Source organism: Hyperolius riggenbachi, chromosome 8, assembly GCF_040937935.1.
Source record: "Hyperolius riggenbachi isolate aHypRig1 chromosome 8, aHypRig1.pri, whole genome shotgun sequence".
In the NCBI taxonomy this organism is placed as follows: Eukaryota; Metazoa; Chordata; class Amphibia; order Anura; family Hyperoliidae; genus Hyperolius; species Hyperolius riggenbachi.
The window spans coordinates 123731205-123756213 of record NC_090653.1 but is presented as its reverse complement, the minus strand read 5'-3'; the positions used below and the strand labels follow the sequence as shown (position 1 = coordinate 123756213).

At 43.3% G+C, this 25009-nt stretch overlaps 1 protein-coding gene across 1 annotated transcript in view; it reads right to left on the bottom strand.

The window, feature by feature from the left end:
• MAMLD1 (mastermind like domain containing 1) overlaps nucleotides 1–25009 on the bottom strand; it is a 290944-nt gene that overhangs the window by 41651 nt on the left and 224284 nt on the right. The gene's annotated exons all lie outside the window — the stretch shown is intronic.

Sequence of the window (25009 nt, the reverse complement as noted above, 5' to 3'; positions counted from 1 at the left end):
ACATATATAAAATGATGTTGAAAAGCAGAACTCCCAGCAGCAGCCATTCAGTCATGCGATGCCCGAAGAACATCTTTGTGCACCAGATAGTGAAGCATACCCAGGTGACAACCGGTCATCCAGTTGGACAGCAGTGTCACCCGATGCAGAATTGGAAGCCAGCGAATGACTGCTCGCTGGCTTCTACAGTATGTGGATTGGTGGTGCCAGCACTGCTATTCTATGTGTGGGCCGCTGATATTTAAAGGTGCAGTGGGCCACATCTATAAGTTATACATTTGGGGGCCAGTAAAAAAGCCATGGGGGGGCCGCATTTGGCCCACAGGCCGTAGTTTGAGGACCACTGGTCTAAAATATGTGATGGAGCAGGCGTTATGGTGACCTACAGTACCTTGTACTGCCACCAGTGGTCAATTTGTGGCAGCAACTGTGCCCTCCCCGTGTGACCTTCAAAAGCTACATACAGACCTTACATTTTCTTTTGCAGAAACAAAGTGTGTACAAGTGTGGCCCCCTCTTTTCGGTCATCCTATTCCTCATCTGTTCATGTTTAGATTTATAGGGTGTGGGAAGAGTATTTTACCTATTTGTAGATTGTCCGGGGGAATTCCCTGAGCATAGTTAATAAGCAGACATGTGTTGCATGAGAAGATAGAAGATTGACAGCTGGTCATAAACAGATATGCAGCATTGTCTTGTCAGATCCGATCCGCTATGATGGTCTTTGTCGCTGCACGTCACTAAACGTCATTTACGTGATCACGCCTGTACCCATGTTGTGGGATCACGGAAATGATTGCTCGTGGCTCAAAGAATCACCGATCATCGGAAAAATCATCGAAAAAAACGCATAGTGGGTAGGGGCCTTTAAGGTGCCAGGTCTTCTATGCCTATGGCACCCAAGATTTAAATAAGGCATTGAATGAATCCGTTGAAGTAAGTGGCATTAATATGTCATGAAAAAATGTAGGATGACATATTTCTGATGTGATTAATTCAAACTGAAATCTAATCTTCTATTCCATTGCAATTCCAACCCTTCATTTTATATCGGTGAACTGTATGGACATTGGACACCCCGGCCTTATATACCATTTTTAATACTGACCAATCAGAACTCTAATGCACACTAATACACAGGCTTGGGTCTACACTGATTAACAACAACATCCTAATAACAACAGTAAAGAGAAAAATAATAAAGACTGTGCAATGTCTTATAGTGCCTGTAACCTGGCATCCTGCTCGATCCATTTTATTTCTCAGTGAAACATAAAATCCAATTAATCTTCCAGTTTAAAAAGGTAGCTGAACTGTGCATTTAAATAGGTTTTCTCCAGGGAAAAGAGAATGAGTAAGCTCAATAGCTGGAGAGAAAAAAAATAAATTAGGTCATCAAGCAAGTCTTGAATTTAAGTCTTGTCAAACCTCTAACTGTCAGTGGCTTATCACCTAACAACAAATATGATAGATAGCGCTATTAACCACATATATGAGAAAATAATTAAATCACAAAACCTTTCTACATAAAATGGTTTCGGTAATCCAGCTGCTTAGAAATTTCTTATCATTATCTGCCAATCATGATTATGCAGAAAGGATAACTGGTTCGCTATTTCGCCCCCAACCCAGCCTTCCCCTCGCTACACGCATATATACACATAGAATTGTCGGTCTGCCAAGCCACATGCAATCTAACCAATGACAGACTAGATAGCACAACCAGAGATGCACATTACATTGCAAATACAATTATTCACTGTGGCCAAAGGAGAACACAGCAGAATGTACTTAGATAAGACATCCAGGTTGTGGGCCTAGTTATGTGAGACATCAGTGATAATATGTTTTGGAAAGTAAATCAGAACACACAAAGGAAACTAGACAAACATGGGAAAAATACAAACTCCATGTGGATGGTGTCCCTGGTGGGAATCAAACTCAGGTCTACACAGCTAGGCAGGAGTACTAACTATTAAAGGAACCTGTTGATGCTTAGCTTTTTTTCCTTCCATTTAACAGAACATTATTTTAAATTAAAAAATACCTAAGAAACGTTTTGTAAAAACAAAACTAAACAAAAAACAAAAAGAAATCAAGATTATTTTTTGCAAATGAAAAAAAAGATACAATCTGCTCCAGCAGAGATTCTCGTAGCCTGGCCGCTGCCCTCTCACACCCAGCTTACATCCAGCTAGTCTGAAACATGCCCCTTAAAAGTGGATCCGAGATAAACTTTTACTCATCGCATAATTGTGTTTCTTTTATATAGTTTATAGGGCATTCCTCAAGCCAAATACTTTGTTTTGTTTTAATACTCTAATTCCCTATAAACTAAACAAGCCTCGCCCACAGCTTTTCATAGTGCCTTGGCACTGTAGCAAGGGCTTATGGGAGCTCAGTCTGGGCAGGAGGAGGATACTAGCCATTCATTTCAGAGGCAGAGGGGAGGAGGGATGAGGAGAGGGGACTGAATGTACACACAGGCAAGCTGATAGCATCTCCAGCCCTCAGCCTGTGACAATGTGACAAAACAGAACATGGCTGCCCTCATTTTACCACAGGAATAAATAATCATACATTTTTGAAGCTGTTTGCAGCTAAAAATGCTGTGTAAACGATCTAAACTTTAGATAAGATATATAGACAAGTTACTTGTTATAGCTAGATTTTCAATCGCGGATCCACTTTAAGTCACATTGCCGGGAAAGGAGAGAGAGATTGCTCTGTCACCAAAAGCCACCCCTCTTTCCAAACAGACAGCCTATCCTCCTGGTTTCAGACTAACAGGGAAGGTGGAGGGAGGCATAAGAAGGAAGGTGTAGATAATAAAGGAGGAGATCAGAACCTAGGGTTTTATGTAGGAGAGATTTCATACAACCATTATTGGCTGCAGTGGGTGAAGAAGAACATATCATTAACAGAGGTAACTATGGGCCTGATCTACCAAGTTCTCCTGCAGATCTGGCCAGAAAATATTAAAAATGAAATTCCGCTCTAGCTATAAATTTGCTAAAAACTTGCCATAAACATGTATCTGTGGTGCATAAAACGTTTTTTTTTGTAATGAAATGCTATAAAAATTACATTTCCATTTCACTTGGCAGCTAGCTATTATTTTCCAAAGTTGACAGTAAGCCTTAGTTGTATTCCATTTCTAGTCTGGAATCTCTGCTCTGTGTTGTACTTGTTTTCACTACAGAGAGCCCAGTTACATCCCCTTTTCCTGCAGAAGTAATTAGCTGTGATCCAAGGAAAACTGTTGCTTGTTTTCCACACCTGCATAAAGTGAGTGATTGGCAGGAAGCTCTGACGCTCCAAGTCTTCACAGATTCTCTCGGTGTGCAGCAGCTCAGCATTAAAATACAGGTTATTCCCGACTTATGAACTCCCGACCTGGAAACAACTTGCTGATACAAATGGCCCAAAAATGTGAAATTTGATTCTATGAGAATGTAGTTTAAATGGAAACTGAAGAGAGAATATATGGATGCTGCCTATTTCCTTGTAAACAATACCAGTTGTCTGACAGCCCTGCAGATCCATTTGGCTGCAGTAGTGCTTAAATCACACCAGAAACAAGCATCCAGCTACATTTGTCAGATTTGACAAAAAGGTTGGAAACCCCTGATGTTCTGTATGTTTGGTCAGGGTCTATGGCTAAAAGTATTAGAGGCAGAGGATATGCAGGACAGCGAGGCAACTGGTATAGCTTAAGGAAATAAATATGGCAGCCTCCATATCGCTCTCACGTCAGGTTTCCTTTAAAGTGGACCTAAACTCTTGCACAGGACAGAAGGAAAACAGAGAGAAATGTACACTGTATGTATTTAGAGAGTTTAGCCTGTCTAATTCCCCCTCATTTGTGTAATGTGATCTCCCCCTGTGTCACATGACTGCCACGGCAGAGATGGCAGATACGCTCATTTGAGAGCACTGGATGTTAACAATATGTCTGCTTCCATGAATCAGGAAGTAGAAACAGTGCAGATTGATTTTAAGATTTGTATCCGCTGTAACAAATACACGTTTTTTTGTTTAAAGGTTATTATGCTGTTTTGTGTCTTTTAGAGCAGAGAGGACGTCTGAGTTCAGGTCCGCTTTAAGAACTCAATGTAAGTGTCTCAACTCAAACTTCTGTAACATTTATGAACAAGATGCCAGTGGAATCCAGTCTTCATTTTGTACATTTATAAAAACACAAGTAACAACAATTGCTATCTGAAGCTTGTACTAAATAACATGTTTATAAAACACAGACAAGGAGCTGAGAGTGAAAGATGTAACATTTCCCAAGTGCTCATCGGATTAGGTAAGTGCTCCTCTGACTGGAAGGTCTGATACACTTGGCAAGTGTGACCTGGAATGCTGACAATAGGCCAAAAGTTAAATTGAACGTTTTTTCCCCCTTTGTTTTCCTTCTTCTTTAGTTGGGCCGCTAATCTAAAAATCACACACTGCCATTGTACGTTAAAGGAAAACTACTGTGATTGTAGTGTTCGTTTATAAATTTGATTGTGACGAGTTTACTGCAAAATATACGATTAGTATGCAATTATATAGCACTCATATTTTCTGCAGTGCTGTACAGAATACATTGAACAAGTCATGTTATTTAACGGGGTTCTGTGGCATGCTTAAAAAAACAAAAAACTGACACTTACCTGGGGCTTCTATTGGCCCCCTGCATCTGTCATGTCCCGCGCTGTCCTACTACGATCCTTAGTTCCCCGCCGCCAGTCCTGGTCTAATTATTAGTCTAACTAGATGAATAATGCTAACTCCCATGCGCGTCATCGGGAGCTTACTGTGCCGGTGCAGTAACTCTCTTTTACTGCGCCTGCGCAGTAAGCTCCTGATGACGAATTGAACTTTATCCCAATCAGTAGCTGATACCCCCTATTACATGAGAAATCTATTCTTTTTCACAAACAGACCAACAGGGGGCGCTGTATGGCTGATATTGTGGTGAAACCCCTCCCACAAAGAAATTCTGAGTATGTACTCTTGGCAGTTTCCTGTCTGGAAACCTTGCTGCATTGTGGTAAATAGCCGTTTACAGCTGTTTCCAACTGCCAAAAAAAGCATGCAGCAGCTACATCACCTGCCAACAGTAAAAATGGCACCATGTAATAAATGTCAGAATGTAAATCAGGGATTTAAAAGATTTGACAATGGGCAAACACTGACTAAATCATTTATACATAATTATTGTAAAAATGAAGCACTTTTTTTATTACATTATTTTCACTGGAGTTCCTCTTTAAGCCTCATACACATGCTAGATGAAACTCCGCCAAGGCAGCTGATAACGACTGACTCTGCCAAGAATCTAGCATGAGTACAGTGGTCCTGAGACCGAGACCATTACTCTTCTCACTCACCCCACTACATGTGCATCCCTCTGACAGCCCTTCTTCTCCCCGCATAGCTACAGAAAGTGTTGCTAGTCGGGAGGCTTGCAAAGTGTCTGTATAGCATCAGGCCTCTTTGCGAGGCTTAACTGCCTTTCAAAAAGAGCTTACTTACAATCTAATCTCTTTACCAAAACCATAATCTAATGCTCCTTCCATAACATTATGGAGAAGACAGACAACCTGAAATACTTTTGAGACCAAGAAAATCCTGAGAATCCCCCATGAGGAGATGGTCTAGTCCAAAACCTATCGATTCTGTAACACATACAGGGCTTGGAGGGTGAGTTACAACAAAAACACTGGTAAAATAATTATAGAACTGTCAAATGTATTTCCTGCCAATCTTAAATTAGCCCAATACCACGCTGCATACCATTTGCACGGAAGCGGGAATTATTAGCATGTTCTAGGCAGAAAAAAAGATGTATCTGTCAAACATAACAAATTGAGCCTTGCTACATCTCATTGGAAAGTAAAGAAGAGCCAGATCCCTGACTGGACCAGGGTACCCCCTTCACCTAGCAATAATAGCTGTGGATGTCCTTCAGAGTAAGGCCTCTATCAGATGGAAGGCTGAACTACGCACTTGTCAGACAGTTCAAGATCCTGTCTGCCCCCCATGAGAGCCATTCGGGTGCAATTAAAATGCAGTAGAATGGCAGCATTTGTAACATCGCGAACGTCAGCACTTGGTACGTGGTGGCGTTACACGGTGACAGAAATCCGCAACATGCTGGGCGACGCCCAGTTGTGACTCCATGAGGATGCCGCCTGTCTACCATCAGTACTGAGCACTAATAAGTGCCCTCCTTCAGCTGCCCGTGTGAAAGATCCCTTAGGAAAGCCTCAAAGCCTTTTATAAATACTGGTTTAACATTTTTCATAACTTCTTCCTGTCACAAGATATTCCACATCTTAACCACTCCCTCTTTGAAGAACGCCCCTTTAAACTTGTGGTTTACCCTTCTTCATGAGTTAACGATGTTCTCTTATTTGCCAAGCTTTTATGTTGCCCTTGAGTGTATTTATACACATTAATTACCGGTAGGTTGTCTCCTTTCCAAGATAAATACACACCGGTTTGTCTAACCTTTCTTGGGAAGTGAGACCTTCCATCCCTTTGATTAATTTAGGTATACTGGTTTAAAACTTCAATGCCCTTCCTATAGTGTCATTCTCAAAACTGTATCCAATACCCCTTATGGAGCCATGGGGATTTTTTTTTCTTTTCCCCCCTCTGTGAATGGCTTACAGCAATCACGGGTAATGGCTCGTTTCCACTATCGCGAATCCGCATGCGTCCAACGCATGCGGATTCGCACATGGTATGCAAGTGAATGGGCCTGTTTCCACTGTTGCGTTGGTGATGTGCGTTTTTTTGAGCGGTGAAAAAACGCACAAAAGAGCCAACGAATTCGTCTGAGAGTGGAATGCATGCGAATCGCACGCAATGTATTTAATAGGGTAATCGCATGCGTTTTCCCTATGGGTTTTTCCCGCGAATTCGCATAGGTACCGATGTAAATTCATACAGGCAGTGACATGGTTAAAATCACATATACCCTCACATATGCGAATTCGCGGCAAAAAACGCATGGGGAATCGCATCCGCATGCGATTTCATTAGCGGTGGAATCCAGGCGATTCCGCATCGCAATAGTGGAAACGAGCCCTTAAGGAACCACTGGGTAAGTTAACGCGTTGCATTCACCACAACAGACAATGGCCTCAATTCACTAAGCTTATCTCCTGTCTTTAATAACGTTTCTATAGTTATCACCATGGTGATGAGACATGTAGTATTCAGGAAACATTTTACCTCAGGCAAACCTACAGTTAAGCAGGCCATACACTGGCTCGATTCACGGCCGTTTCGACAGCAGATCCGATCCTGGGATCGGATCTGCTGCCAATCGCTTGCGCTAAACGCACCCGCCGATCCGATTCCCTCCCGAAATCGGATCGGACCGTCGATCGCGCCGTGCGGGAAATTACCCTCGATCGCCCGGCGGTAGGAGCGCGTCGCTTGCGGCGTACGATTCGGGCCCGATCCGAGCAGGTATACATTACCTGAAGCTGGCTCCGGGGTCCTCTTCTCCTCGCTGCACCGCATTTCCGCATCTCCCAGTGTACGCTTATACTTCCTGTGTCACTCCGGTGACCAGGAAGTTGAAATAGAGGGCGCTCTATTTGAACTTCCTGGTCACGGAGTAACACAGGAAGCGCTGGGATGGAGCAAGAACAGCGGTGCGGTGCAGTGCGGAGAAGACGCCCGGGAGCCAGCCTCAGGTAATGTATACGGGGGGGGGACAGGCGGCAGGAGCAGCTGAACAGATTGTGATCGGTTTCAGGCTGAAATCGATTCACAATCTGTTTGCAGTAAAGGCAGCCATACGATCCCTATCTGATCAGATTCGATCAGATAGGGATCTGTCAGCTGGTCGATCTAATGGCACATCGACCAGTGTATGGCCACCTTTAACTCTTCAATCCTTAAATTATCTCCAGAGTTTAAGACAGGTTGTTAATTAACTGCATGTGAAAATAACTACAGAGGAGGTAGCAACTACAGGGGAGGTAACTAAGGAATGAAGAGATAAGAGAACTCTCTCACTGTGTGGAGGTAAGTTCTCTCTTGCCTTATTATCTCCAGCATGATCTTAGTGAATTGAGGCCAATATAATCACATTACTATGTTATGCAATTATATTTCTATGGTACGTTTCCATCTGGGCTTAGGCGATGCGGTGTGGCGGCCTCCGTCGTAGTAACACAACGCATGCTGTGCATTTATCGGACTATGGGCTTGATTCACTAAACCGTGATAACTCATATCACGGCCGCATTAGCATTTTCAAGAAATGTCACGTGCAGTCATGCGCAAAAATCTGCGATTGCGAGAAAAAACGTGCACAAAATGTGAAAACATGTGCAGAAACGCTAGCACGGACATGATATAAGCCATCACGGTTTAGTGAATCAAGCCCTATGTGCGTGTTTACAGTGACAGTGAAGCATACTTGTATGTACTGTATGCTTCACTGCATGCATCACATCGCACTACTACCACACATTGCAACTTTTCATCACTGCTGCAATATTATGGCAATGTAGTATGCATGGTGTGAGCCTTAAAGAGAACCAAGCACCATTTTTAGCACCCAGGGAAGCTCAGTAGCACATTTCATATAATATGCATGCCAACAATGTGGCTCATTAATAAAAATTAAAACCCTTAAATTCTACCTCTTCTTTTTACATTTGAAAGTTTAGCAGAGGGTTTTATTAGCCTACCTCCTCCTACTACTACCAAGGTCTGCCCGACTGCAGTTAGGGTGGGGAAGGGGGGGGGTGTATAATACTGTGCTTCAAAGAGTTTACAGAAGTCACAGATGCTATCTTCACACTTTACCCGGGATAACTAATGGGCAGCTAGGAAGGAAGGGGGGAACATGGCAGCTCCTATAGCTATTAGAAACCAGGAAACAAATGTGGTGCTTGGTTCCCTTTAATGTTTTGCCGACCGCGTCACGGCGATGGGCATGGCCGCGGCGGCAGCCCCAGGACCGCCTAACGCCAATTGGCGTAAAGTCCTGGGGCTCTGTTTTGAATGAGATCGCGAGCACGCTGTGCGCGCATCTCATTCTCGGAGGGCGGAGCTCCGCCCGTTAGACGTAATTGCCGTCTAATTACCCGTACCGCGCTGCGATCAGCAGCAGCGCTGTACTGGGGACAGCCGTGTGACATGGCTGTCCCCTCCTGAGCCACGGAGGTGATCGGCTGTCATAGGCTGAAGCCTATGACAGCTGATCACAGGGATTGGCCGGTGGGGGGAGGGAGGGAGGTATACAGCAGGGGAAAAAAAAAACAGTTTTTATTTAAAAAAACAAATCAAAAACTAACAAATAAACAAACAAACACTGGGGGGGTGATCAGACCCCACCAACAGAGAGTTCTGCTGGTGGGGAGAAAAGGGGGGAGGAACCACTTGTGTGCTGTGTTTTGCGGTCCTGCAGCTTGGCCTTAAAGCTGCAGTGGCCAATTTAATGAAAATGTGCCTGGTCTTTAGGGGGGGGGTTTAACACAGCAGTCCTCAAGAGGTTAAAGAGGAATTGTCAGCCATACTATCTCAGAGAAAAACCCCACATATATAAGTAGATAAATACTTGCTCTACTTACATGCGTACATTTAAAAAAGTCGCGGTCAAATTCAGGCACGATTTATCGGGAAAAGAAAAATATCGTAATTTAGAAATATTGATAATTTAATGGTATTTGTTATGTAAAATCGATAATTCTGATTATTATTATTAGAGGTATAAAACAGATGTGAGATGAAAACGAAAATAAAATAACGTTAAATATCGTAATGTAATTCAACAACACAGCTTAACCCAACCCTACGCTCACACAGAACCCGCTCTTGGTGGTGCCTAACCCTAACTACCCCCCTGGTGGTGCCTAACCCCCCATGGTGGTGGCTAACCCTAAATGTACCTAACCCTACTCTGACACAGAACCCTCCCTGTACCTATCCCTAACCCCTAGACCCCCCTAGTGGTGCCTAACTCTAACCACCCCCTGGTGGTGCCTAACCTTAAAACTCCCCTGGTGGTGCCTAACCCTAACCACCCCCCCTGGTGGTGCCTAACCCTAAAATTCCCCTGGAGGTGCCTAACCCTAACCCCCCCCCCCCCCCCCCCGATGGTGCTTAACCCTAAAACTCCCCTGGTGGTGCCTAACCCTAACCACCCCCTGGTGGTGTCTAACCCAAAATTATCGTAAATACTTCATATATTATCGTAAATAGAAGTGTCAAATATCGTTATTACATCTGTGCAGTGAATGTTATATTTGTGTAATTACAAAATTATATGTATTTGGACAGAATTTGCTTACATTCCATCATTAAATATGTTCATTTAACGTAATTACACCAAAAGACTTTTTAGAGCGGACCCAAACCAAACATTTTTTTTTATTAAAAATATTTAGTTGCACCACTCTAACACATACAAAGATAAATAAACACTCCTTCAAACCTATGAGCATTTCAGTGCATGCTTTTCAGCCTTCTCTTTTAAAGAGAGTCTGAAGCGAGAATAAATCTCGCTTCAGACCTCATATATAGCAGGGGCACGTGTGCCCCTGCTAAACCGCCGCTATCCCGCGGCTTTACGAGGGTCCCTGTCCCCCCAAATCCCCTCCGTAATGCGGGGGAGCGCTTCCTGGTTGGGGCAGGGCTAACCGCCGCAGCCCTGCCCCACGCACGTCTGTCAGCGCGTATCTCCGCCTCTCCCCTGCCCCTCTCAGTCTTCCTTCACTGAGAGGGGCGGGGGAGAGGCGGCGATGCGCGGCTGATAGACGCGAATGGAGGCAGGGCTGCAGCCGTTAGCCCTGCCTCCAGGAGCGACCAAGCCTGCGACCAAGTGTCGCAGTGGGGGGTTTGGGGGTGAAGGGACCCCCGTTTAGCGGCGCATATGCGGCGGTTTAGCAGGGGCACACGTGCCCCTGTTAACCATGAGCTCTGAAGCGAGATTTATTCTCGCTTCAGAGTCTCTTTAATAACTAGCAAGATCCACGGGGGAACTGCACACCTACCCTGGAGGTGCAGGATTGCAAATGTCAATAGAAAATCCAGGAAATCCGCACACTACATATGAACCAAGTTCACAATTTAATCAAAACGTCGTGACACAAGCCATTCCATCAACCAACGATTCGTTTCGGGGCCACGCAGGGTCCCCTTTGTCAAGGCAATAAAACACAGAATGGTGACAACATGTGAAGCAGTAAAAGACCTCTTATAAGCAATACCCCAATCAATGAATCAATGAACCACTCCCCTTCCTCGTCAGGTGCAGCTGCTGCACAGAAAAATTACAATATGTAAACAAAGCCTTGCAGTGTAATGGTAACATAAAATGCTGATCAGTGCTACACAGTACAATTAATACACAGATAACGTTTACCTGTCGCCATGAGTCTCAAGCAAAAGCACTAATCCCCCAGTAAAAAAACACACTGAGACACAAAAACTGTCATTGCGGGCGGAAATCCCGCCTCTCAGCAGCGGGGGAGCCAGCCCGAACCGTGCACCTGGCTGGAAATTGTAAAACAAAGGGGACCCTGCGTGGCCCCGAAACGAATCGTTGGTTGATGGAATGGCTTGTGTCATGACGTTTTGATTAAATTGTGAACTTGGTTCATATGTAGTGTGCGGATTTCCTGGATTTTCTTTAATAACTAGGGTTATACTGGGGGCAGCCATTAGCAAATTCCTCCATTGCTGGACACCACAGTTTGCCGGATTTTGTCTGGCAATTTGAAAGGAAGGGAGGGGTTCCTACAATAAATGTAAAATATTTTATATTTGTCATCATGCAACTGAAAAAAGACTGCTATTTATTATTATAATTTAGAAAATAGATTTTATTTCTGAAATCTTGTATTTTTAATTTGGGTCCACTTTAAGTTATCGTTATGACTGACATAGTTTTTCTTTATTTAGCGTTATTCATTCTGATATATTATCATAAACTTTAAATTACCGTCGGGACAGTCACGATTTGGGGGGGCTCTCCCGCTATCACGGTATGAGCCCCCCAAGTCCCGGGCGGCAGTGGGCAGCAAGTTAAAAAAAAAATGATCGAGGCGCCAGCCGTGCCTAAGTGGGATGAGGGATGCGGCCATAGCATTACTACCTCCCTCCCACCTTCCCTTGAGATCTGCCCCCATGTGTCCCCCGTTAGCAGAGTGCGCAGCAAGCGGAGCGGGCTGTCATCTTACCTGCGTCCATGCACGCGTACTGATGTCCGGCTTCACTCTGCTTCCTATGACGTCACAGGAAGCAGGAAGCTGGACAAAGACACGGTACTCGTGCATGGACGCAGGTAAGATGACAACCCGCTCGCTGTGCACTCTGCTAACGGGGGACACAGGGGGGCAGATCTCAAGGGAAGGAGGGAGGGAGGTAGTAATGCTATGGCCGCATCCCACTTAGGCGCGGCTGGCGCCTCGATCATTTTTTTTTTGCAGTGCCGCCCATCCTCACCCTCCTCCCCACCCACGGGCACCCTTACCCTCCTCCCCACCCACGGGCAGGGTGTATGAGGGTATATTTATTAAAGAAAATATAAGGGCATAAATATCAATTAAAAAAAAATCTTCAAAAAAACTATGGTAGGCGTGACTAGGGGGTGTGGTTAGGGGGTGTGGTTAGGGGTGTTGCCGGTGTCCCGGTTTCTTATTTTAAAATGTTGGGAGGTATGCATTAGTGAAGTCTGAGGGGAAGTAGAGAAGCAAAAAAGGACAACCCAGCATGCCCGGCAACTTCCTTTGTGCGTACCAAATTTTATGTGTACCAAATAAGAGTCAGGTAAACTGGGGAATGATTATTTATCAACAAGAAAAGTAATAGTGATTTTAACTCTTGGATTGCCTGGTTAGAATCCTACTTGTTTGTTTACCAAGTACAAATAAAGAATTGATTGTTGATTTTATGCCTGACAGTTACACTTTACTTCTGTGAAATGCTGCACAAAATGTATGTCTGTTATAAATGGTAAATACAGGAAATAAAATGTGGGTCAATATCTCAAAGAAGTGGTTTCTGTAGAAAAAAAATAAGGTCCAAATATTTCAAATTCCTCTTCAACCAATCAAAAACCTTGTCTCCTTTGTCAACACTCTGAGTAAAATGTTACTGACTGCTAAACATATCTACAGACAATACACTATAGCATGTATTAAACGTCCTGGTTTATATGCCTCAGGATCTATCCCAACAGTCTGTAAAAATGCTTGTCGTCAGTTCATCTGAAGCAGCAGTGGGCCTAGAGACAGTAATCCTTCACAAAACACTGCCACATTTTTATGGGAAAGCGCAGCTATAGACATAGGTTGTGAGAGAACGTACAAGCCTCTTCCATGAGCACTTGGAAACTATTTTAGGAATTTGATCCTGCTTATGTCTGGAAATCTTGGAACAGGATTCCTTTGCCTGTAAACAGTTGCCTCACTACTGGGAACTTATGAAATATATCATTAACTTGTTCAGGTTTGTATCAGTAAATTTGATGTCAGCTACAATTTCAATTAAAGAAAAAAAGAAAAGCAAACATAATGTGAAAATAAAGTGAGGAGACAATAATTGCATCTATAGTCCTACTGCTAAATAGGACTTTGCTGAAATGCTTTATTTTGTATTTAAAGGTTAATATCTACCTTTAGACATCTCAGGTACATGACAGAGTTTGTTTTTTCATGGCATTCAACTCCCATACAGACAAATCTTGGACCACTAAATTTGTCATCAATTTTCAGCACTTAAAGAGAAACAGTAACGAAGAACTGAACCAATCAGTAGCTGATACCCCCTTTCCCATGAGAAATCATTTCCTTTTCACAAATTGATCATCAGGGGGCTCTGTATGGCTGATATTGTGGTAAAACTCCTCCCACAGTGTGATGTCAGGACCATGGTTCTGACATCACACTGTGGAAGCCTTGTTGCATTGTGGGAAATAACAGCTGTTTACAACAGTTTCCAACTGCCAAAAAAGCAAGCAGCATCTCCTTCCACAGACATCACCTACCAGCAGTAAATATGTCACTCACCATGTGATAAATGTCAGAATGTAAATCAGGGAGAGGAAAGATTTTACAATGGACAAACACTGACTAAATAATTTATACATAATTATTGTCAAAATGAAGCACTTTCTATTACATTATTTTCACTGGAGTTCCTCTTTAAATGGGTTTTAGTTATCAATCACAGTTACGCTACGGTTTAACTGCTGAGAAGAAATTGTCATTTAGAGCCCTTAATTTTTTAACCTTACAGTGGAAAACAAGGGAACACAAACTATTACAAAATTCGCATACACAGTCATCCAAATTTTTTTCCGCGGCAATTCCCACCACACAAGTGGAAACGGGCCCTTAGTCTAATAGCAATCAGTGTGTGCCGGCTGGGGTGGGAGGGATGGGGAGTGCATTTTGGTGTCTCAGCCTTGGGTGCTGTAGGACCTTGTCCTGTCTCTGGTTGCGGCATAGATATCTGCTAGATATCGATGCTGAAAATCGAGTATTGTATGGGCACCCTTAGATTTTCACTGCAATCATTTCACAGTAATCCTCAAGACAAAGTAAATAAGTGAGTTTCTGCACACCAGAGTGTATTCATAATTAGAATAGCAGTTTTCAGTGGGTGGTGTTGCATGCACAGTATGACAATTTGTGATGCTGAAACTACCCTGTAGTGCATTGAGGGCTGCCTAGACAGCCCAGTGCGGTGTGCTAATAGTCGCTGAAAGTTTGACAAATGTCCATGTATTCTTAAAGGATTAAAAAGCCAGACTGTATGGCTAGCTTGTTAGCTTGAACATGGCTCTCTCCCAGAATGAATTAAAGCAGGCTGCTGTCTGCACAAATCATGGGAAAGAAGCATTATTATGGAGGTGTTTAAGATGTCTTTAAATTCCTTTCCAAGCAACACTGCCATGAAACATGAGGATGGACGCTTATATAGTTAATGGTATAGTTCAGTCTTTCTGATTTAATAGAATAAAAAAGAGAAAAGATGTGTAGGTACCCGTCGCAACTCGATATTACCAGGTAAGTATATTAAAGAGTAACTTTAACCAAAGATTGAACTTTGTTCCAAACAGTAGCTGATACCTCCTTTCCCACTAAAAATCTTCACCTTTTTTTAAATAGATCATCGGGGGTCTGTATGGCTAGTATTGTAGTGAAACCCCGCCCACAAAGTAATGTCATGACCACGGTGCTGACAGCTTGCTGTCTGTGAACCTTGTTGCATTGTGGGAAATAACATTTTTCCAACTGCCAAGCAAGCAATATCTCCCTCTGTACATAGAACTTTCAGTAACGAACATTCCGTACAGATCGCCCAGCAGAACTAAAGATGTCACCACCAGTGACACATTTCAAAATGTAAATCAGGGAGAGGAAATATTTTACAATGGGCAAACACCGACCAAATAATCTGTAAATTAATATAAGCAATTTTATTCATAATGTTATTTTCACTACAGTTCCTATTTAAGTAGCTCTTACATGGGCAGATTGGGTTGCATGACACAAATCATGGCTGTGATTAAGTGGCCTGATCAGTTATAGAAATTGGCATCCACAAAGAGGGAAACATCTGATGGACTTGAATGTCTAGGGAATGTATATACTAACTGCATAAAAACCACGGATGCAGCCCTCCTACAACATCATGTGACCCTTTGCTGATGTTCCTGCCAACACTTGATAGTGAGATGGTACCATTCATCTTTATTTTACTGATTGCTGATCAGAGTGTCCCCTTAACTTGCTGAGTACCTTCTGTGTTATGCAGGCTAAGGGATCAGAGGGAAAAATCACCAACCAGTCACATGACCACTAAAGGCAGTGCATAGATTGAACATTTTTCCCACTTGATGCAAATATTGTGTGAATACAGATCAAAACCAAATGTGCAACAAGCAGCAGCCATTAAAATTGGCATCTCATTGATTATCTCTAATGACCCCTACTAAAGAAAAAATGCAGATTTAGTTTTATATAAATGGTTGATTACAGGTTCTACATTGCAGAGTGTCCAGCTCTAAACATACATTTTAAAAACACCTTCCAACAGAAACAAAAATTAAATAAGAGCAGACCGAGTACATAGATGTCTTGATTTACATTAGTGCAGCTCTTGTGCTGAAGGGAAAAATTATCTGTAGGGCCACTAAATGCTTAAAGTAAACCCTGGCAACCAATTTAAGCTTCCTCTGTGTAAACAAATCCGGGACTGGATTCTGTATCTCTGACATTTAACGGTTTCAGATGAGAAGCCGAGTTGATATACAATATTGAAAGCTATTATCCCTACACTATGCATAGTGCTGACATCATCTGCAAGCTGGCTTCTCCCAAACAGACAAAAAATAAATAAATAACAACAATAAAATGAAAATCAGCTGAATTCAGCTATAACAGTGAAAATATACTGTGGTAAACATGCCTCTTACGTCCTGATGCATAACATGTCACATTTATTTGAAGGTTTGTTTTAACAATCGTGTTTTATTAATAATATTCCATATGCTACCAGCCATTCTATCACTGTGTGCTCCCCACAATTCAGTCTCTATTTTTCACAAAGGACTCGGAAACAGTTCTGTTTTTATGCATGAAATATTAATGCCCAGGAAAGCAAGACTGCCGACGCTGCACCATTATACCTCAGGTGCAGACAAGCTGCTATCAGTTTTATTTTAATTACTGAGTATTCTTTAATGACACCCACAACTTCTCACTAAATCACTTGAAAACAGTTTGAAGTTTTTCAATTGTGTGTAATCTTCAAAGACATTCAGCTTGTTGCCAGTCCCCTTGTGTATATATGCAAGGCATAAATAATCTGTTAGTAAGCCAAATGTCCTGATAGTGTAATTACACCAAATGTGGTGCCTTAAAGCAGTAGGATTAGCCATACTATGCCAAGGAAAAAAAACACATATATAAGTAGATAAATACTTGATCTACTTACATAACACATGTATTGTACTGTCCACGTTTTGATTTCAGTGAATTTTATATAGTAAATGAAGAAAATTCTGTTCCTGGTGGGAACCAAGTCTTTTGCCCACAGTTTAGGCTAAATACTGATGTCATTTCTGCCCTTTACTTTCTTTTCTTTTCTCCTCCAATCGCTGAGTCACCTCAGCCTTGCTTGTAAACACAAGTAAGCAGAGGATCATGTTTCAGATAAGCAGCTAGGCAGGGAAATAAATGGAAGAGGAGGAATATATTATAGATAAAAAGAACCCCCAGCATGCAACTGTTTGGCACTGACTACTAAAGGACCAGTGCTCTTATAGTATGTGATAACTCCAAACCTTAACAGCAGAAAAAGGTTGAAAGTTTTGAATGCAGGATTAACATCTTTATCACTTAATACAGTCAGACCAGTTGCTGTTGAAATTTGATTTTTATGGTGACAATCCCGCTTTAAAGCCTAAAATGCCTGGAAGGCCATTGCTTCCTATAGCTATAAATATCATGCAACGTGAAGATTTCTGATGGCTTTATAGTGAAAATAATGTAATGAATAAAAATTGAATAAAATGGTAATACTGTATAGAGAGAGATATACTCAGGAAAGTGGTCACCGTAATAGGTGACCAATTAATGTGCAGGCAGGAGAACAAACCCAACCCGCTTAGGTTAAAATAGTTTCTCTCTGTGGGATGGATGGGGACACAACCCTCCACCAAGGGGGATTAACAATTTAAACTAGAAGAATACAGAGGCGCCAAAAGATGTAAAATAATTGAAAGAGCTAGTGGTGGACTTACCTCATAATTATTAGTCACAGGAATATAAATTATTTTTTATCAGTGGCGCCAAACTCAGACACTAATTTGACCAGATACACATTCATAGGTATTGCAGTGTTAGGGGATGGGGAACGGGCACTCAGATGTACCTGAAGAAGCGGCAGTTATGCCGAGAAACACGTAGCAATTTTGAGTATACCTTGTTTCTCATTTTCTGAATAAAAAATAATTTGTATTCCTGTGACTAATTATTAAGCATGTATAATAATTGTATATCCTTTGGTGCCTGTGTATTTTATATCCTTTGGCGCCTGTGTATAGAGCTATCGCAAGTTAGGCAGTTGAACTATTGTGCAGAAGAGTAATTGACCAATGTGCTGTAGTGCACAGGCTGGATAACACTGCACACTGACTTTCCTCAGAGAGATTGCAAAACTGAATAGATCACAAATAACTGCCCAAACAGCCCTCAGCATCCTGGCGTTACACAGTGTTTCTCTTAGCTGTAATAATATTGGATGTGGAGATGTGCACAATGGAAAAGGACAGTACAATAACAACAGCTGCAATCCAATTAGATGCGACTCCAGCTCAGTGTCCAGAGCAGTCAATCTAAATCAGCTTGGTGCCGGTCTTCCTTCAGCAGTCTGGTGCCTGCCCAGCACTCAGGAAGGGAGCTGTCTGCCCACTTCACTCCTGCAGCCAAACAGACCCTTCCCAGCCTCAGCTTCCAAGGAAAGGAGGACTTGGCTGGAGATACGGATCAAAGCGCCACAGCCTTGAAAGGTCTAACTGGGAAGGCTGACTTCTGAGTAACTTATTTCTTTCTGACTTGCCTTCTATCCCCCAGAAGGGTTAACAGTTTCCTGGAAATGTGTTTTCTCAGTGTTCCTGTGATTCACCTCTTACAGAGATTTGCACTCTATTTTCAAGTTTTAGGAATGTTTCCTATTTACCACAACTAATATATAGGAAGGCATCGCCTGTGCAAGCTGCTTTCACAAAACAGCAAGTCATTTTTCTTTCCTTCCTGGAAAACGCTTAAAAACACACTACCAATAAACTAAAACCAGTTATTGGCACACTTGGGATATGGGAAACAGAGAAGAGCAAGCAAAGGTGAATTATTGCTCCAAGCCTTTATTGTTGTATTTTCTTAATGATTTCCAATAATAGTAATGCAGCTTTTACCTGAAATAACATCTGGTTTTTCCATTAAGATGGTGCAGGGATCAATTAGGATGTAGAATGTGCAGAAAGACAGCAAGCCACCGACCAGCATCCTCTATGACTTTAACTCCAGTGAATGAAGTCTGAAGGGTTACCACATCTGAACATTATCATTTCTCTTTGTACTGTCATGTTTTATAGAACACTGGGCTTTAAAATCTATTTAAACAAGGGCAGTCACAGCCCTAGGGTAATATAGCTTGAATACGGTTTATGATTACAAAAGCACTAGAGGTAGCCTTCAGTGAAAACTGCATGTTAAAATGACTAGCATTGCCTCAGATATAAGTTCATTTAAAGTGAAAAAGGAGGATTAAAGTAAACCTGTATGTTTTAAAAGAACACAAGTTTGACACTTAATTACTAAGCTAGATTGAACTAGGCTAGACGTGTGAGCCCAGTGCAGCTAGGTGTGCAAGCCCAGTGTAGGCTGGGTGTGCAAGCCCAGTGTAGGCTAGGTGTGCAAGCCCAGTGTAGGTTAGGTGTGCAAGCCCAGTGTAGGTTAGGTGTGCAAGCCCAGTGTAGGTTAGGTGTGCTGGCCCAATATAAGATAAGCATGTGTGCCCAATGTAAGCTAAGTGTGTGTGCCCAGTGCGGCTAGATGTGCAAGCTCAGTGTAGGCTAAGTGTTGTGGCCCAATGTAAGCTAAGCGTGTGTGCCCAGTGTAGGCTAGGTGTGCAAGCACAGTGTAGGCTAGGTGTGCTGGCCCAGTGTAGGCTAGATGTGCAAGCCCAGTGTAGGCTGTGTGCTGGCCAAGTGTAAGCTAGGCATGTGTGCCCAGTGCGGCTAGGTGTGCAAGCCCAGTATAGGCTAGGTATACTAGCCCAGTGTAAGCTAGGAGCGTGGGCCCAGTGCTGCTGGGTGTGCAAGTCCAGTGTATGCTAGGTGTGCTGGCCCAGTGTAAGCTAGGTTTGTGGGCCCAGTGCTGCTGGGTGTGCAAGTCCAGTGTACGCTGGATGTGCCAGTCCAGTGTAGGCTAGGTGTGCTTGCCCAGTGTAGGCTAGGTGTGCAAGCCCACTGTAGGCTATGTGTGCTGCCCAAGTGTAGACTAGGCGTACCGCCCCAGTGTAAGCTAAGCGTGTGGGCCCAGTGCGGCTAAGTATGCTGAATCATTATAGACTAGGGATGCTGCCTTAGCGTAGGCTAAGTGAACTGTCCCAGTGAAGGCTAGGCATGCTGGCTCATTGAAGGCTTGGCATAAATGGCCCAGTGTAATCTAGGTGAACTGTCCCAGTGTAGGCTAGGTGTGCTGGGCCAGTGCAGGCTAGGTGTGCTGGCTCAGTGAAGGCTAGACATGCTGACCAGGGTAGGCTAGGTGTGCTGGCCCAGTGCAGGCTAGGTGTGCTGGCTCAGTGAAGGCTAGGTGTGCTGGCCCAGTGTAGGCTAGGCGTGCTGGCCCAGTGTAGGCTAGGCGTGCTGGCCCAGTGTAGGCTAAGCGTGCTGGCCCAGTGTAGGCTAAGCGTGCTGGCCCAGTGTAGGCTAGGCGTGCTGGCCCAGTGTAGGCTAGGCGTGCTGGCCCAGTGTAGGCTAGGCCTGTTGGCCCAGTGTAGGCTAGGCTTGCTGGCCCAGTGTAGGCTAGGCTTGCTGGCCCAGTGTAGGCTAGACATGCTGGCCCAGTGTAGGCTAGACATGCTGGCCCAGTGTAGGCTAGGTGTACTGGCCCAGTGTACGCTAGACATGCTGGCCCAGTGTAGGCTAGGTGTGCTGGCTCATTGTAGGCTAGACATGCTGGCCCAGTGTAGGCTAGGTGTGCTTTCCCAGTGAAGGCTAGGCATGCTGGCCCATGGTAGGCTAGGTGTGCTGTCCCAGTGTAGGCTAGGTGTGCTGGCTCAGCGAAGGGTAGGTAATAGAAAACTTATTTTACACATCTAGGTGGTAACTTGAATGCTCTTTAATACTTTCAGTTTTGTAATGCCTTTCACATTTGCAGGATCTTCCCAGTTCATGCTGCCATAGTATTTAATGACTCCAAAAAAAATCTGCTGCAATTTAATTTTTTGTTCCAGCAGAATTGGCCACTTAAATTTCCATTGTGCTTGATGTCATAAATCCCATACTTCCCCAACAGAAATAACGGCAAGCCTTTCCCAGTCACTGCAGAAAGACAGGTGATTTAGCAGTATATGGCTGTGTTTGATAACATTGTATTATGTGTGCTCTTTATCTTAAGTACTGGAAAATGTTTCAAGACACATAATGAATACTAATTCAACACTGGACACATTTCAGAGGTATTAATTCATTTGAATAATAATTGAAGTGTCTAAATGTTTTGTTGTGCTTTCTAGGAGTTCCTGAGCAGTAATATATTGCTGCTTTATATTCCTTTTTTTTTTCCTTTTTTTTATTCATCTGCAACATGAAAAGAGTAGCTAAAAAAAGCTTTCATATTTTCATCTTTACACATTTACTACTCGATTTCTATGTCTGATCTTAGAAGGATGATAATACAAAAAAGAAAAAAAACAACTATGAAGGTTTGGTAAGTAATAAAAGCCTGTCTGTGACCCAGTGCCGAGTGCCCCATTGAGCACGGTAGCAGCACGATCCCAGCAAGAGAGAGGATTATGGGAAAACAGGCTTTAGCACCATGATTGCAGTTTTATCATCCTGTAAGATAATGTCATTTACCCTCCTGTAAAAATGTTGTAGAAACCTGAAAAATAGTTTTTCATTGAGACTAGAAGCATAAATGGAACCTAGCTACACTTGGTGTGTGGGCCCAGTGTGGCTTGGTCTGCGAGCCAAGTGTAGGCTAGGCATAATGGCCCAGTGTGGCTAGGTGTGCTAGCCAAGTGTAGGCTAGGTGTGCTGGCTCAGTGTAGGGTAGGCATGTTGGCCCAGTGTAGGCTAGGCATGCTGGTCCAGTGTAGGGTAGGCATGCTGGCTCAGTGTAGGGTAGGCATGTTGGCCCACTGTGGCTAGATTTGCGAGCCAAGTGTAAGCTAGGCATAATGGCTCAGTGTGGCTAGGTGTGTGAGCCAAGTGTAGGCTAGGCATGCTGGCCCAGTGTAGGGTAGGCATGATGGCCGAGTGTAGGATAGCCATGCTGGCGCAGTGTGGGCTAGGTGTGCTGGCCCAGTGTAGGGTGAGCATGCTAGCCCAGTGTAGGCTAGGGTTGCTGGTCCAGTGTAGGCTAGTCATACTGGCCCAGTGTAAGCTAGATGTGTTAGCCCAGTGTAAATTAAGCATGCTGGCCCAGCGTGGGCTAGGGGTGCTTGTCTATTGTAGGTTAAGCATACTGGTGACATCTGCGACTTATGCACAGAAAAAGTATAATTCACAGAATGTTAAACCTACTGTCCAGAGTCATGTCTCTTATTCTGAGGCAGTTAACAAACCGAACCAATTTCTTTTACTACATGGGTGGTATCAGTCAGACTTAAAGCTAATGAGAATCCCGATGTAAATAAAAAAAAGTCAGATACTCACCTAAGGAGAGGGAAGGCTCGGTCCTATTGAGCCATCCCTCTCCTCTCCGGGTGCCCCCGGTGCTGCGCTGGCTCCCCCGTTCTTATCCCCCGCCGAGGGGGACTTCGGGAAGACTACGGGAGCCAAGTCCTCCCGAAGACAGGCGGCGCACACGCGAGTGCGTCATAGAGGGCGCAGTGTAGAGCGGCCTGTCTTCGGGAGCACTCGTTTCCGAAGCCTCCCTTCGCCCGTGAGAAAGCGGTATTTGACCGAAACGGTCGAATACCACTACGGGGGAGCCAGGACAGCATGGACCGGGAGAGGAGAGGGGGCACTCTATGGAACCAAGAGCCTCCCTCTCCTAAGGTGAGTATCTGGTTCCCATTCACTTTAAACAGGTTAAACTGAAACAGCAACTGGCCACAAATCCTAATTATTTATGTTTTGCACAAGTCCTTGATGGACTTTTGGGCATTTGGTCTTAATCCTTATTTGAAGTCGCTTTCTTTTTTTGAGGGGGCAACATATACAAAAACTTCAATTTTAGAGGCTTTAAAGGCCAGCAAATTTAGAAGAGTTTTACAAACTTTATTTAAAAGTTTGTCCTACAGCATTCCTAATCAGCGATATGTTTTAACAATTGCAAGCTTTAACATGAAAACAATTAAATGTAATAATCCTAAAATGGCTCTGATTTGCAGGACCCTTTGAGCCACAATATTTTCCTGCAGTAAAACAATCTGTTTTGTATATTCCCATTACAAGTGTCATTTTGAAATTGTGCAGGTCTGTATTCATGTAGACATAAAAGCAGATTGCTGATAAAAACCATTTGGCCAATCTATTTCCTGCTTGGCATACAGCCTGGTACTTGTTGCCCTCTCGTCTTCCCTTCTCCTCCCTAGTCCCTACCACAGGACTGTATATCCAGTGGCCTTTGTGCAACATATCAGTGAGAAATGCCTGCGTCTTCATTGTAAACAACAGGAAGAGCCTTGAAATCTGGGCACGCAAAGTTCAAGTAAATGAAACTTCCAAAATCAGGTGTACTTGGATGTTTTATGTGCTGGCTGTAACACTGCTGTACATGGTTTAACTTCCTAACAGGCTTATATTCGTATAGTGTCTATTGTGTGTGCACTACTGTGCCAGGGATGTTGGATTGTCAGTTCTATTGGGGAGGCATTCATAGTGTTCTCTACAAAGCTGTAGTGAACTTTTCAAGGTATATACAGTGGTTTGCAAAAGTATTCGCCCCCCCCTTGAAGTTTTCCACATTTTGTCATATTACTGCCACAAACATGAATCAATTTTATTGAAATTCCATGTGAAAGACCAACACAAAGTGGTGTACACGTGAGAAGTGGAACGAAAATCATACATCATTCCAAACATTTTTTTACAAATAAATAACTGCAGAGTGGGGTGTGCGTAATTATTCAGCCCCTTTGGTCTGAGTGCAGTCAGTTTCCCATAGACATTGCCTGATGAGTGCTAATGACTAAATAGAGTGCACCTGTGTGTAATCTAATGTCAGTACAAATACAACTGCTCTGTGACTGCCTCAGAGAGAGAGAGAGAGAGAGAGAGTTGTAGGGTTATGCAAATTCTGCAAGCAAATGTATGCAGCTTGAAGATGGACCAATCAGGTCTGGTCACAAACCTACATTTTTCCCCATGTATTTTGGTTTCTGCTAAGTGGTGTTAAGAAATGTCTGCTCTACGTAAACAATAAATAGGTGGTGTCATTCTCACCTGCTGCCACCATAAGAAGTAAAGTAGAGGTGGGAGAGTATTCGGTTTATAAGCTGGGTCACTTTCTCAGCTCTGTACATTTGTTCAGTCAGAATGACAGATGATAGACCTATAGATTTCTGTGGCTTGTCAAATGCTAGCACCGTGTCAGTCATAATGGTGTATATACAGAGATTTTCACTGTGTGAACTCCCGTCAAACACTTACCCAGCGAATGACAAAATGTTATGGAGAGGTTTTGCAGGTGATTTTCTGGCGTTGTTTAAGTGTTTCATAGGCATTCTCATGGACTTCCACTGTAAACTGAAAACCAGTGGGAAGTTGGCAAAAAAAGCTTTTTTCCGGACAGTGATCACACTTGTTCTCTTTGCGTGCATTTTTCTGCACTAAGGAAACCATCGCATAGACATCGCATGCAATTCTGCAACCCGTTCACACTGTCCAGGTTAGTTTGTTGGCGATTTAAAAACCGCCATCTTGCTGCTTATGTTGCATGCGGCATACATTTTGCACTCAGTGAATACCTATGAGCTAGCTGTCAGTGTGAACGTAAAATTAAGAAGTGCAAACACAGGATGTCCATACAGTGCGTTCCTTTATTGCACTGAGAAGGCAAGCATGACCCCTGCCTCAATGTTTGTCTTAAAGAGGAACTTTAACCAAGGATTGCCTTTCATCCCATTCAGTAGCTGATACCCCCTTTCCCATGAGAAATCTTCACCTTTTTTAGATCATCAGGGGGTCTGTATGGCTTATATGGTGATGAAACCCCTCCCTCAGTGTGATGTCATGAACATGTCCTGACAGTTTGCTGTCAGTGAACCTCATTGCATTGTGGGAAGTCACTGTTTT